Source organism: Aythya fuligula, chromosome 12 (assembly GCF_009819795.1).
Source record: "Aythya fuligula isolate bAytFul2 chromosome 12, bAytFul2.pri, whole genome shotgun sequence".
In the NCBI taxonomy this organism is placed as follows: Eukaryota; Metazoa; Chordata; class Aves; order Anseriformes; family Anatidae; genus Aythya; species Aythya fuligula.
Window position 1 is genome coordinate 19196031 of NC_045570.1, and position 12240 is coordinate 19208270.

Below are 12240 nucleotides of genomic sequence, written 5' to 3' on the forward strand. Positions count from 1 at the left end.
GTGTGTCCCCAGCTGCCACCGCGCTGCCTGGGCAGAGGGATGCTGCACGGGGACACGGGCGGGATGGAAAGTTGGGTGCCTTTGGGGAGAGCAATGCTCTGAAAAATAATCCCATTTAAAAAAAAAACTCAGCAGGGTCCTTCTGTGAGTCCAGCAGAGCAGCTGGCTGTGGGTTTTGCCAGCTGCCCTCTAATCGCTCCCAGTTTCGCCCAGTAACGTGGGCAGAGTGGTGACAAGGAGCCCAGCGGGTCAGCCACAGGCCCTGCAGGGGCTGCGATAGCCTGGGGGGAGCAGGAGAGGGGCTTGGGGGATGCAGGAGGAAGGAAACACCCCGGGATGGGAGAGATGGGTGTGCTGGTGCCCTTACAATGGGACCAGATGGAAAGGGGCTGGGACAAATGTGCGGCCAGCATCCCCAAGGAGCAGGGCAGGAGGCGGGGGGCAGCTGTGGGGAGCCCAAATTGGTGTCTGCCTCCTCCTCATCTTCCTCCTCCTCCTCCTCCTCATTCAGGCGCAGCAGCCCGGATCATCTGCCCGGTTTCTAATCCAGGACTTTTACCAGCTTAGCTGGGCTGAGCTGCGGGGCAGAACCAGCCCAGTGCAGGGGGGTTTCGGCCTCCCCAGCAGCGTGTTAGGGGCAGGCAGGAGCTCGTGGGGCAGCGTGGGGCAGGCAGGAGCATCCTGCAGCTCGGGATGGGGGAAGGAGGAGAAGGGGAGGATGGTGAGGCCTCTTGGTGCTGATGGGGGGGGAGCAGGGTGCTGCCACCCCATAGGTGTGACAGGTGAAGCAGCCCTTCATAAGAGGGAAAAAAAAAAAAAAAGAAAGAAAAAGCCAGCAACAAGGAAAAAAAAATAATAAAGAAACCCATCCTCTGCTTTTCCTTCCTGCTGCTTTGCCTATTCAACGAGCAGAAACTGCAGCGTTGCTGTTCTCCACGATCTTCAGGAGGGAAGGGAGGAATCCTCCCCCAGCCTGCGCAGCTGCCTGGCTCGCAGCCCTGTCGCCTTCCTCCCTCCTCATCCTCACCCCGGTAGCTGGCGGGGGCAGACAGAAACCTGCAGCAGGGCCCGAGCGCGGGGTGCTGATGTAGCATCACCCCACCATCACCCCGCTGATGCTGCGCACCCAGGCTTTCAGGGGAAGGTTTGGGGTCCCTGTGCTGCACCAAGCCCTGGTGCTGCTTTCCCATCTCGTGAGAGGCCGCCTTGCTTTTTTTTCCTCTCCCAGCTCCCATTTTCGGTTCCCTGGCATGCGCTCCTGCCGGCTGCGCTGCTCCCGCCCCAGCTTCCCACCCACCTCCTTCCCTGCAGCAACCACCCCAAAATCTCCGTGCGCCCGTCCCCCCCGGTCCTCCTTTCCTTCCCCTCTCTGGAGAGAGGCAAAAGCAGCATCGAGAGCACAACTGAGATGAAAATGCAGAGCTGGGTAAAAATACGGGATGTTTTCCTTGGTGTTGTTGAGCATCGCTCTGCCAAAACCAGAGATTTGGAGATGGGGGCTCTTGGTCCCTTGGTGCTCTTGCAGAGAGTTTGGAAAGCCTTGAACAATGGGGTTTCTGTCACCTCCTCCGTGCAGGACAAATGACAAGCTGTCCTGGCTTCCTAATCCAGGAAATTAAAGGATTTGACCGCGTACCCTGCTAAGCGAATTCCCCCCTGAAAATCCCGGGGAGATTTAACCCCTGGATCCGACTGATTATCCCTTTAAAGTTGTGACTAAGGAAGGTCCCGATTCTTCGGGGTGCTGAGCACCCTAAAATCCCCTCGCAGCAGTGACACGGCCGTTCCCCGCGCTCTGCTGTGGTTTTGGCTTCGCCTCCACCCCACCTCCGCTGCCCCTTCCAGGGACGTGACCCTCACTGCAGCCACAGCCCAGATCGACCTCGTCCCATCCGTGCCCCCACACAGCTCCTGTGGGTGCTCCACCCCATGGAGGCCCTTTCCCAAGGGGAGAGGGGCAGGGCAGGATTTGGGCAGGGGTCTGCAGCCCTCCAGCTCACCCGAATCCTACAAATGGCTTCTCTGGGGAAGGAGGCTGCAGCCTGCTCCCTGCTATCTGTCTGTCTGCTCTGTCTCTCATCACCATAGCACGGAGGTGAAGCATAAATAATTAAAAACCCAGATTCTCTCCTGGCAGAGCCGGGCTCTGAAATCCTTTCCCTGTTGTGCTGCTGGTTGCTTAAGTGGAAATTTTCACGGGCTCTGCCTCAGACCTGCAAACCTGGGGCTGCCTGCCATCCCCGGAGCACGCTGGACTTCGGGAACTGGAAAGGATTCCTGCTGGAGAGGCTGCATCCCATCCAGGGGATGCTGCAGGATGCTTGGGACGCACAGCACCCGCATCCGTGGAGCAAAGCCAGGAGCAGGCAGGCTTCGAGGCGCCTCGGGAGGAGTGGGGTTTTTGGGGGGCGCAGCTCCTCTGTGGGCTCCCAGCCTCTGCCCAGGCACCGGGGAGGAGGAACCCGTGCGGGCAGCAGGGAAGCGGAGGTGAGGAAAGCATCTTCTGGGTGGGCTCTGAAGTTTGAGGCAGGCAGGAGCTGCTCGTTGCTGTGGCAACGCAGAAGATGTGTTTTTTTTTTTCTCCCACAGCCCTTGGGGCTGCAGCCAGCAGCGCTCACACTGCACGGGGGTCCGACCAGCAGGGCCTGAAACCCCAGTCCTTGTCCCCACTTGGTGCCTTCCAGAATGGCATTAAGCATTTATTTTCTTTGAGGGGGGGAGCATTTTTCCTCTAGGTTGGCATTTTTGTGTGTTTCCAGTTCTCTGGTACAACATGCATGGTGCCTGCCTGCACGGCCAGCGATGCAGGAGCTGGATGTGGCAGCAGGGATGGAGACGGCGCTGCCACATCCCACACGGGGCTGGCTCTGCCTTCCCCCAGCTCCGTCCCGGTGAGGCTGAACGTGACAAAAAGTACCAGGAGCTGTGCCCGTGGCTGGTGCCTGGCTGCAGGAGGAGGCAGGGAATCATCCAGTGCCCGGCTGCGTGGAGCAAGGCGCAAATTTTTGGTTTCTGCGCATCCCTTGCAGCCCTGCTGGCAGAAACGATGGTTTCCATCACCCAGAGGGCTGGACCGTCCAGCCCATCCCTTAGTCCCTTGTCCCACCACCCAGAAAGGAGCGGCTGGGGGCCACCACCCAGGGCTGGAGGTGGCTGAGGAATCCCAGAGGGTGAGGGTGGACATCTCACACTTCTCCAACAGCTGGAGAGCATCCGTCAGCGCTCTGAGGCCATGCCCTGGCCTGGCTCCAGGCCGTGCTGGAAATAAAATACTAAGCTCAGTTAAACAAGTCCCTCGCTGGCTCTGGACTAGTTTTATTTTTTTCCAGTTTGTTCTGAAATGGGGATGGTGGTGGTGCTGGTGAGTGTTGGCGGGTTAAAGGTGTGTGTGGCCAGCGGCACGCCACGGATCACCCGTCTCCATCGGAGTTACCCTTCCTCATTCAGGCTTCTGTGGCTCCCAAAGCAGGAAAAAAAAAAAAAAAGTAAAATAATTGCCTGGGAAGTTTGTTTGCCAAACGTCTGTTTTGCTTGAGGTGACCAAAACTTGTGAAACTGCCAGAACGTTGCAGCCAAAACACGAAAGGGGTGAAGGGTTAGGGAAAGAAAAAAGACTTTTCCCTGTGGTTCTGTTGTTTTGCTTCAGGATTCGGGTTGACTCATTCTTTTTTAGACATCGAAATGAAACTGAAATTAAACTGGTGGATCTGCCCTGCTTGCCTGTAATCTTCTTCACCTGGAGGTTTTTGGGGGAATTCCCCAAATTCTCTTATTCGAAGTGGTTCTCCCTCGGCTGTAGGGAAAGATCCCTCCACTTCCCAAAGGGCCAGGCTGTGCCTGGAGGAGGCTCCCCCAGCTCCCTTATCCCTGGTTGAGTTTCTCTCTGTGCTGTTTGGCACCTCTGGCATTGACATTTCCACCCCACGCCATCCCACACATGGCAGCCACCAGCTGAGGAGGTCGGTGTGGAAATTTGGGAGGAACGGGCTGTTTTGGGGAGCCCGATGGCTTTGGATGCTGATGGCTCACCAAACCCTCCAGCTTTGGTCCTGCAGCACGGGGCAGGCCCTGCCAAGCAAAGGCATCCTCCGGGTCTCACCAAACCAGGCTTTGCCCACCAGCCTCCACCCCTCCGAAGAAGCTCGGCCCAAATTAGTGGCTGGGGGTGATCCCCATCAAACCCCTTCCCTCCTCCCCTTGGTAAATCGAGGTGGATGGATAGCATCAGACACGGCGATGCGATGGGGACGCAGGATGCAGCCCGGAGCCATCCCAGGCAGCAGCGTGTACAGCCAAACCGAAGGCTCCACGTGTCCAAGCAGGCTGAGTTACGGCTGCTGTGGGAGCTGTAACTTGGCCTGTTGTGCATTTAAAAATCTCCACCCGCATGCGGCATTGATGGAGGGCTTTTCTGCCGTGCTGTTTTTGCTCTTAGTACAGGCAGTATAGATCTGCAGTGTGCAGAGCATCCAGCTCTGCCCAGGTTCCTTGGAGATTTTGTGCCTTCGTTTGCTTTTTCTTGGGCTTTTTCTTCTTCTCCTTTTTTTTTTTTTTTTTCTTTTTTTTTTTTTTCCCCAAAGGTTGTTGGAGATTTCTTCCAAACTGTTTTGCCTCCTGCCTGGAAGTGGCAGGATCGTTTGTAACGCGCTATTTTTTGCCCAGGGTTGGAGGAGCGTTTGTGGCGTGTTCGTGCCTTTGGGACGTGTGCGAGGAGGGCTGTCTGCTGGCGCCCGGCGAGCGCAGGGGATGGGGAGGGACGTCAGTGTTTCCCATTTCCTCTCGCACTCTCCAAATGGGCAGTCGCCTTTTCCATTATGTACATGACAATTATCCAGCAAAAACATGGAAACCTGCCCCATCCAAACCACAGCAGCTGGAAAGAAGGAAGCATCTCCCTGCCCATTTCTTTCCCTCTCTTGGAGCTAACTCTTCCCACGCTCCACTCCAAGTGGGTTCCTGCAGCTTTTGCATCACCAACCATCACTTTCCAGAAGCTAATAAAGCTCCCAGCATCGCTGCGATACCTCATCTGTTCCCAATTTATAGGAAAATGGGAAAATCCATCCTCAGAGCCGGAGTTTGTTCTCTCCATTGCTCGGTCGGTCTGGGGCAGCGGTGGGACCGTGGTCATCGTCGCTGCTGTCCTTCCTGCGAGGCAAAGCCCAGCTCCAGCACACGGCTCCGTGGCAGGGACTGAAGCACCGGGACGGGCAGGTGCTGCCTGGCATCACTCACCCGCATCCTCCGGAGCTTCATTACAAGTGACAGATGGCAGGAGATGAGCCTCCCTCTCCAGATGTTAATTATCTCACGAGCTGTAAATAACGTCTCGCGGCAGCTTGCGCACCGGCTCCGGTGTGAAAGACCCATCAGCTTTGCCCTTGCCAGGGGGCAAAAGGTGAAAAGGAAGGAGAGCCACGGGGAGGGAGATCCGTGGGTCTGCCTGGCTCTGCACACCCCATCACCGGGGGATGCTGGAGAGCGTCCTGGCCAGCGGTGGCATGTTTGCCTTTGGGCACCAAAATCGTCCACCAGCCCCTTTAGGTCAGTTTGGTTGTGCTGGGCACATTTTGTTTAGGAATGATAGGGATAAAAATATAAATACAAGCATCCCCATGGCCAATTTGGGAGGATGGCAAGGCGAACACAAGAGGATGGTGGTGTTACAGCCTTCAGGGGCTCTCGTCCCCACCGGGGAGGACCCAGCTCAGGGTCCCAGGTGCTGCATGGGCAAATGATGCCTCGGCGAATTCGCTCTCCATTCCTCAGCTCCAAAACCACAAAGGTAGAAGAGAGCTGGCGCGGGAGCCTGGAGCGAGAGGCTAAATGGGAGCTGGCCCCATCCCCATTCCCATGAATTTGGGAGAGCCCCAAGCTGGGGCACGGGCTCCCCACGATTCTGGGTGGGAACGGCTTCCCCACGCGGCGCTACATCCCCTGTGTCAAACCACAGGGAGGATCGGATCTGGGCTTTTGACCAAGGTATTTTCCACATTGGGCTGTATTTCTTGGGCAACATCAAACAGCTGCATCGAGTATTTTTTCAGGCTTCAGCAGCTTGATTTTTTTTTTGGAACTTTTCGCTTGAAATGTGATTTCGGGGCAGCTTTTCAGAGCCCTCAGGCTGGAGCACTTCGCTCCCTCACCCCAAATCTCCATCCTGGGGCCGGATCCAGGCTGCCTGGCCGTGGAGCAGGGCAGCCAGGCGCTCTCCTTGCTATGCACGGCACCTGCTCGCTGTCTGGCTGCACAGAGCAGACGTTTTTGGCTGCATTACGTCATGTCAGAGGTCACATTAGCTGCTTTCTGCCTCTTGATTAGGGATTCCAGCAAGAGGGGAGGGGTGGGAAAGGGAAAAGCAGACGGAGGAAGCGGGCAAGGGAAATATGCTGGCGATAAGCAGGTAAATGGGGATTTATGCACAGATAGCTAATTGGTGTGTCTAATATTCCACCCCCTGAGTGCCGGCACTGTATTACTGCCTTCACAAATCACTCAAGGCAAGCCTAGCGCAATAACAACCAAGCCAGGAGAGCCGTGAAAAGAGTCAAGCTGGAATTGAGAGTGGGTTTTATCAGGGCAATAAACGGCAGATAGGGAAAATAACAAACAGGTTGTTAATTGCTGCCATCTCCCAACTCCCCCAAGGAAGCGTCTAGACAGAGCCCAGCCCTGGGTGGCAGCTACCACGGGTATCGAGCCGGCCTTTTGGGGCCAGAAGGGTGCTGGCTGCTGGCTGGCATGCCTGTTGAAGGATGCTGAGCTGAAGCCCGGGGGCAGAGGGATGCAGGACGGGCTCTGCAGCCCTCCCCAGCAGCATCGCGCGGCCGCGCTCTGCCCTAAATCAGCGCTGCTCCCGCAGAGGTAGAAGCCAGACAGTCTGCAGCAGCTATTAATAATTCAGGCCCGGTTTGTCCCACCGAGGAGAGCAGGAAAAGCAGCCAAACCTCAGGGCTGGAGACAGCCCCGGGGCTGGTCGCAGCCGTGGATCCCACGCAGGGGGTGCTATGGGGTGGCCATGGCAGGGGCTCGCACCAGCACTCGCCCTCTTCCCCCCAGCTCTGGGGTTTGCTTACCAGCATCGATCACTCGGGGACTTTTGCTTTATGTCCCTCGGTGCATCTCAGCTTGCTGCAATTAGGGCCAGATCCTGCTCCCAGCTGTGTTGGTGGGAGTGCAAAATAACCCTGGCCAAGTCAACGCAGCTGCGTGCATTGCGCTCACGTGAGCCTGGTTTTTGCACATGGGTGGCCGACCCCATTGTGGCCACCACGGCCACCGAGTGCCAAAAAGAGGTGGTCACCGGGGCTAGAGGGGCAAGCAAAGCCCCGAGACTTCAATGCCCGGAGGAATGCTCTCACTGATTTTTTTCCTGAAGTATTTTCTTGCGGCTAGCGTGTGTTAGTTGGATTTTGCCATTTGAAAAATACATGACCCTCTGTAACGGAGGGAGAAAACATGCCTCCTGTAGGAAGATAAAGATGCATTTAGAGGGGAAAAAAAAAAAAAAAAAGCCTGATTACATATTGACCTGAGAGACAAAGTGAATTCAATGGAGCCAGCCCGGCCCCTTTGGAGAACTCGAGGCCGTTTGTTGTGTCCTGGGATGAGCTCAGCGGGTGCTTAACTCCATCCTCACTGAGGATGCTGACAGGTGAGCGGTGCTGCTCTGCAGGGTCCCCAGATTGTGTCCCCGGTGAGGACTGGGACCCCTGGCACGTCACCAAAGAGTGCATGTGAGGGGATTTGCAGTGATGGGTGCAGGATCCGGGCTGTCCTGCCACCCCTGGGTGCCAGAGCCAAACTCAGCCCATTTCTTGGCTTCTGTTACCCATAGCAATAATAATTTGGGTGCCCATCTCCGTGCGCCTGGATGTATAGGCTATTTTTCCCCAAAACACAGAAGGCAGGGTTTGCTCCTTTTTGCATTGCACGGGGAGGTCTCGTTAAAAGAGAAAGCTGCACAGAAGAAGGCTTCGAGAGCCGTTTCAATCATCTTTTAATTAATCATTCCATTCAGCTGATCACTGCACCGTCGGATGTTGCGACAAAGCTGTGCTGGAGAGCCAGGCAGCGGAGGGGCTGCGGAGGGGACGCCGATGGGAGCTGAGCTCCCTCGCACGCAGTGAAATTGAGATTTCTGCCACGGGGGAATTTCTTGCAGAGCTTTGTGTCCCGAGGGAGCTTGGTTTCGGCTTCCTTCCTCCATTTCTAAGGGCTGGACACTTAGCTCGGGCTGTCTGCCCCTCCACCTGAGCCAAGCAAATGCAAAACAAGGGGGAGAAGCCAAGGGACTTAGGGGTCTCCCGTAGTTCCCAGTATGGGATGGGGGAGAGCTGGGGATCTCCATCCCCACAGCAGGATCCCGGCAAGCAGGCACAGGAGACCAGCAGTTTTGTAATTCCCTGGCAAGCCCGAATCCCACTGAGCAGGGGACACCTTCACTTGCAGAATGGAAATCCCCCAGCAAGAGCTGCCACATGAATTTTGGGAATCAGACCTCCTTGTCCAGAAATATTGCCTGTATCATGCTTTTTTTTTTTCTTTTTTCACATTTAAACCATGAATAATGCAAATTTCCCCCTGCTTCCAGCGCTCAGTTGCCTTTGGCCCAGGACATACATTTTCTCGAAAAGTCTGTTACTTATTTTTCTCGGGAAAAAAAAAAAAAAGCCTGGTTTTCATCAAGAACATGAGAAAAAGGAGCAAGGAGGACGAGCCTCTTGTCAGCTCACCCTTCTTGTGACACCAGGTCACCACTACCCTGCAATTACAGGCATCACCTTTACCACTTCACCAGACCCGACTCCATTCCAGAAATATTCCCGATGGTCCACAAACTTGCTCTAATTTCCAGCCTAATTTTTTAAGCGTTGTAACCATTTGTTCTCCTACCAAAGCACTCTGTTAGCCCTGACCCCACTCGAGCCTTGCCTGGTCTCGATTTTACTGTGTTTTCCTCCTGAAACTGCTGGGGGCCACAAACGGTGCCATCGGTTTTGCAGCAAAAGCCCTTTGTGCACGCAAAGCCTGGCTGGCATTCCTGAAAAGCCAGCTCCTTCCTTTCCGATCACTTTATTCCAGCCTCGTATAGATTAGCTGGAGCTGATAAACTTGGCATTACGAGCCGCTCGCAGGTCTTATCCCTTCCCCTGTCGCTTCTGGCCGAATCGCAGGAGATCTGCAAAGGGTTGCAGAAATCTCCGCGGTTGCGGTTTCCCCCTGCCTTCTGCCAGTTCCTGCTGCCAGTTTGACCACTCGCCCGGCCGTCCTCGTGGCGCAGTGAGTCAGCTTGGCACAAAAGGATGAAGGAAAATTGCCCAAACCAGCCGTGGACCGAACGGCACCGCGGGTTTGGTAGCTACAAACCACCTCCAGCATCGCCCCTCTTGCTCTTCCCAGCCCCATACTCACCAAAATGCCTCCAGTATGGGTCCGTTGGAGTGCTGAAATGGGGTTTAGGGGTTGTAGCCATCCTCAGAAGTCCCTTTGTCTTTGTGTGCATGATTTGGGTGCTGCCCTATGGATGGTGGAGGAAACCCAGCAGAGCATCTTCCAGCACGACTTTCGGACAGCTAAAACGGGGCACAAGGGGCACCGTGTCCCCACAGACAACAACAGCACTTGTCCAGCGGGCTCCCTACAGGATTGGAGACACCTTGGGTAAAAAAATGGACAGCTTCAGCCTCATTTTGACCCTGCGTTCTAGGATTTAGCTCCTCTGACCCGCTGTCCAGTTTCAGACTTGGCCAAAATCCCACAGAAATCCTCATTTGTGACAGCGAAGCGCGAGTAGATCAGGGCTCTCTGTGTGCCGTGGAGAAAGACCCGCTTTACACCGAAAGAAAGTCAAGCAATTAGCTGGGGAATTAAGATTTAGTGCACGCCATGAGCAGCAGGCATATAGAAAGGAGACAGCTGTTAAATTTAGTATGTGACAAAGTCATGCGAGCACTAACTGGATTACTTGCATTTATTTGGGAATACTTATGTATTTTATTATGCAATGTATAGATCATCATAATTCTGCTTTTCACTCCAACGGCGCCTCTCCTGCAAGCATCTTAGAGAGCATTACAAACAATTAAGCCTGCCTGCGCCTCTGCGCCGTGCTCCAAGTTGTATCAGCTTTGTGGGCATTGAGAGCATCTCAGATCGGGGATGGTTTAATTCAGGGGGTTGGGTTTAACTCTGCCTGGGCTGAACCCCCAAACTGCTGCTCGTCCTGGGCTGATCCATGGAGATGAAGTCACCAGAGTGAGTTTTCCGGAGATGGATATGCGTCTTCCCCAAAGGGATGGATTTTTTGGCCCATTTTGGTGGAGAAATGGGAATCCCCGGGTCCATAAGAGGGGAGCGTGGTGAGGATGCTCCCCGTGTGCTCTTCCAGCATGCCCTCCTGCCTTGCCTGTCCCCAGGTCTGCTCGCGGGCGGCATGCGCTGCTTCCAGCCTGGAAGAAGTGACGGATCGCTGCCTCCAGCTGCCTCCCCAGGGAGGAGATTCGGGAGGCGGCGTGTAATCCTGCCTGCTGAGCTCGGTCCAGACACCACCAGACGTTATTAATCCTTCGGAGCAGGCCAGCGGGGATGGGCAGCCTGCCGTACGAATGTGCTGCGGCACGGGAGGGACGGGCACTTCCCCAACAGCTCCCAGACCGGGGAGAAAACTGAGGCAGAGACGGGTGGGGGAACATCAGGAGCCAACAGCCAGACCACTGGGAAGCCCCCACGGAAAAAGCCAGGCCCTGTAGCAACCTAAGAGAGCCAGCATCCAAATTTCAAGCCCCAGCTGGCACTGCTCTTGGCTCTGGGGTGGTTTCATCGATGGGACCGGCACCCCAGCCTTTTGCACCGACCACATCCATGTCAAACACTTTGCATCCCCCCTCTTCCAGATGCTCAGAGCTCAAAGGGCTGATCTGGTGTATCTGCCAAGGGATGGGCCAGTGACATGCTCCTCCACCCCTCCATCCCTGCAGGAGCATGGAGAAGAGCTGGAAATGCCCTGGCTGTCCCCTCACAGCCCAGGTTTTGAACCATATTCAACCAATTTTTTATTGCGTTGGTTGGGGAGACCTGCACCTCTGTGAGAAGGGGCTGTATGCATACCCAGCCACCGCAGAGCAGCCCATTTATATACATAAAACACTTCCCGGAGCAAAAACAACTTGCCAGCACTTAAAAACAAGGGACAGGGTGGCTCTGGGGGTAGGGGTTGATGGCATCCTGCCCGGGTTTGAAGAAGCGGCAGGGCACAGACGTGCACGTCCCCGGCTTGTGCGGCGCGGTGCGGCGCGAGGCACGTTGCTGGCCCCATTTTCCATTTATAGGAGCCTGTCAGAAATGGCACTCCTCTCCGAGCAGATGTCGAAAAATTAGAGGGAATTCAGAGAGCAGCAGAACGCAAAAAAAAAAAAAAAAAAAAAAAAAAATGATTAAAGGAGATGGAGGGCCTGCTTTTGGAGGGAAAAGAAATCAGCTGAGCTATTTATAACGCTGCCTGCACCGGGGCGGGTAGGAACAGGCAGTTTTTTAAAGTGCCTCGAGAGCTGAGTGAAGGGGAAGGGACAAACCTGCTCCGGGGGATGAGCACAGGAACGGTGCTGAGGGGCTGGGGGCGAGATTGGAGCCATCAGACACGGGCACCTGGGGGTCTGGGGGGGATGGATGAGGGCAGGGGGCAGCCGCTCGCCCCCAGCGAGGAGATCCCTGCTTGTATTTACACACTTGGCTTTACGCACAATATGTGCTGGCAGGGGTGGCAGTCTTCTTCACCCGAAAGTGAGCATTTGGGTTAAAAAATGCTGGCTGGAAATTGAGAAATTCAACTCCCGAGGCTGACGGGAGCGACACGTTATAGAGGTAACCTCACCTGTTCCCAAAGAAATCCTGCTCCCTGGGGTAGCTCCTCCACCACGGCCCTGTGGGGTTTGCTGGATGCCCTTTGGGTTTCTCTGTGTTCGCTCTGACCCCTTTCTTCACCTTCAGACCATGGAGGGAGGCAGAGGTTTGGTTTAAGGCTCGGCCGAGTGATGCAGGGCGGTTTTCTTGGCAGGCTCCTTGTGCCGGGCTGCAGAAAGCCCACAGCGAGGCTTGGGGATGCTTTGCAGCCCAAAGGCTTCACCATGCACCTAACACGGCCCTTTTTGCAACCACGGCACCAAAACCCCACTAAAAATCTCCGCGATCCCTGTTCAGAGCTGAGCACCCAACGGGGCCACACGTGCCAACACCTCTGAC

At 55.4% G+C, this 12240-nt stretch overlaps 1 protein-coding gene across 1 annotated transcript in view; it reads left to right on the forward strand.

Moving 5' to 3' along the window:
• The window catches only part of JPH3 (junctophilin 3), a 46768-nt gene that overhangs the window by 19898 nt on the left and 14630 nt on the right, over positions 1-12240 (forward strand). The window lies entirely within an intron of this gene.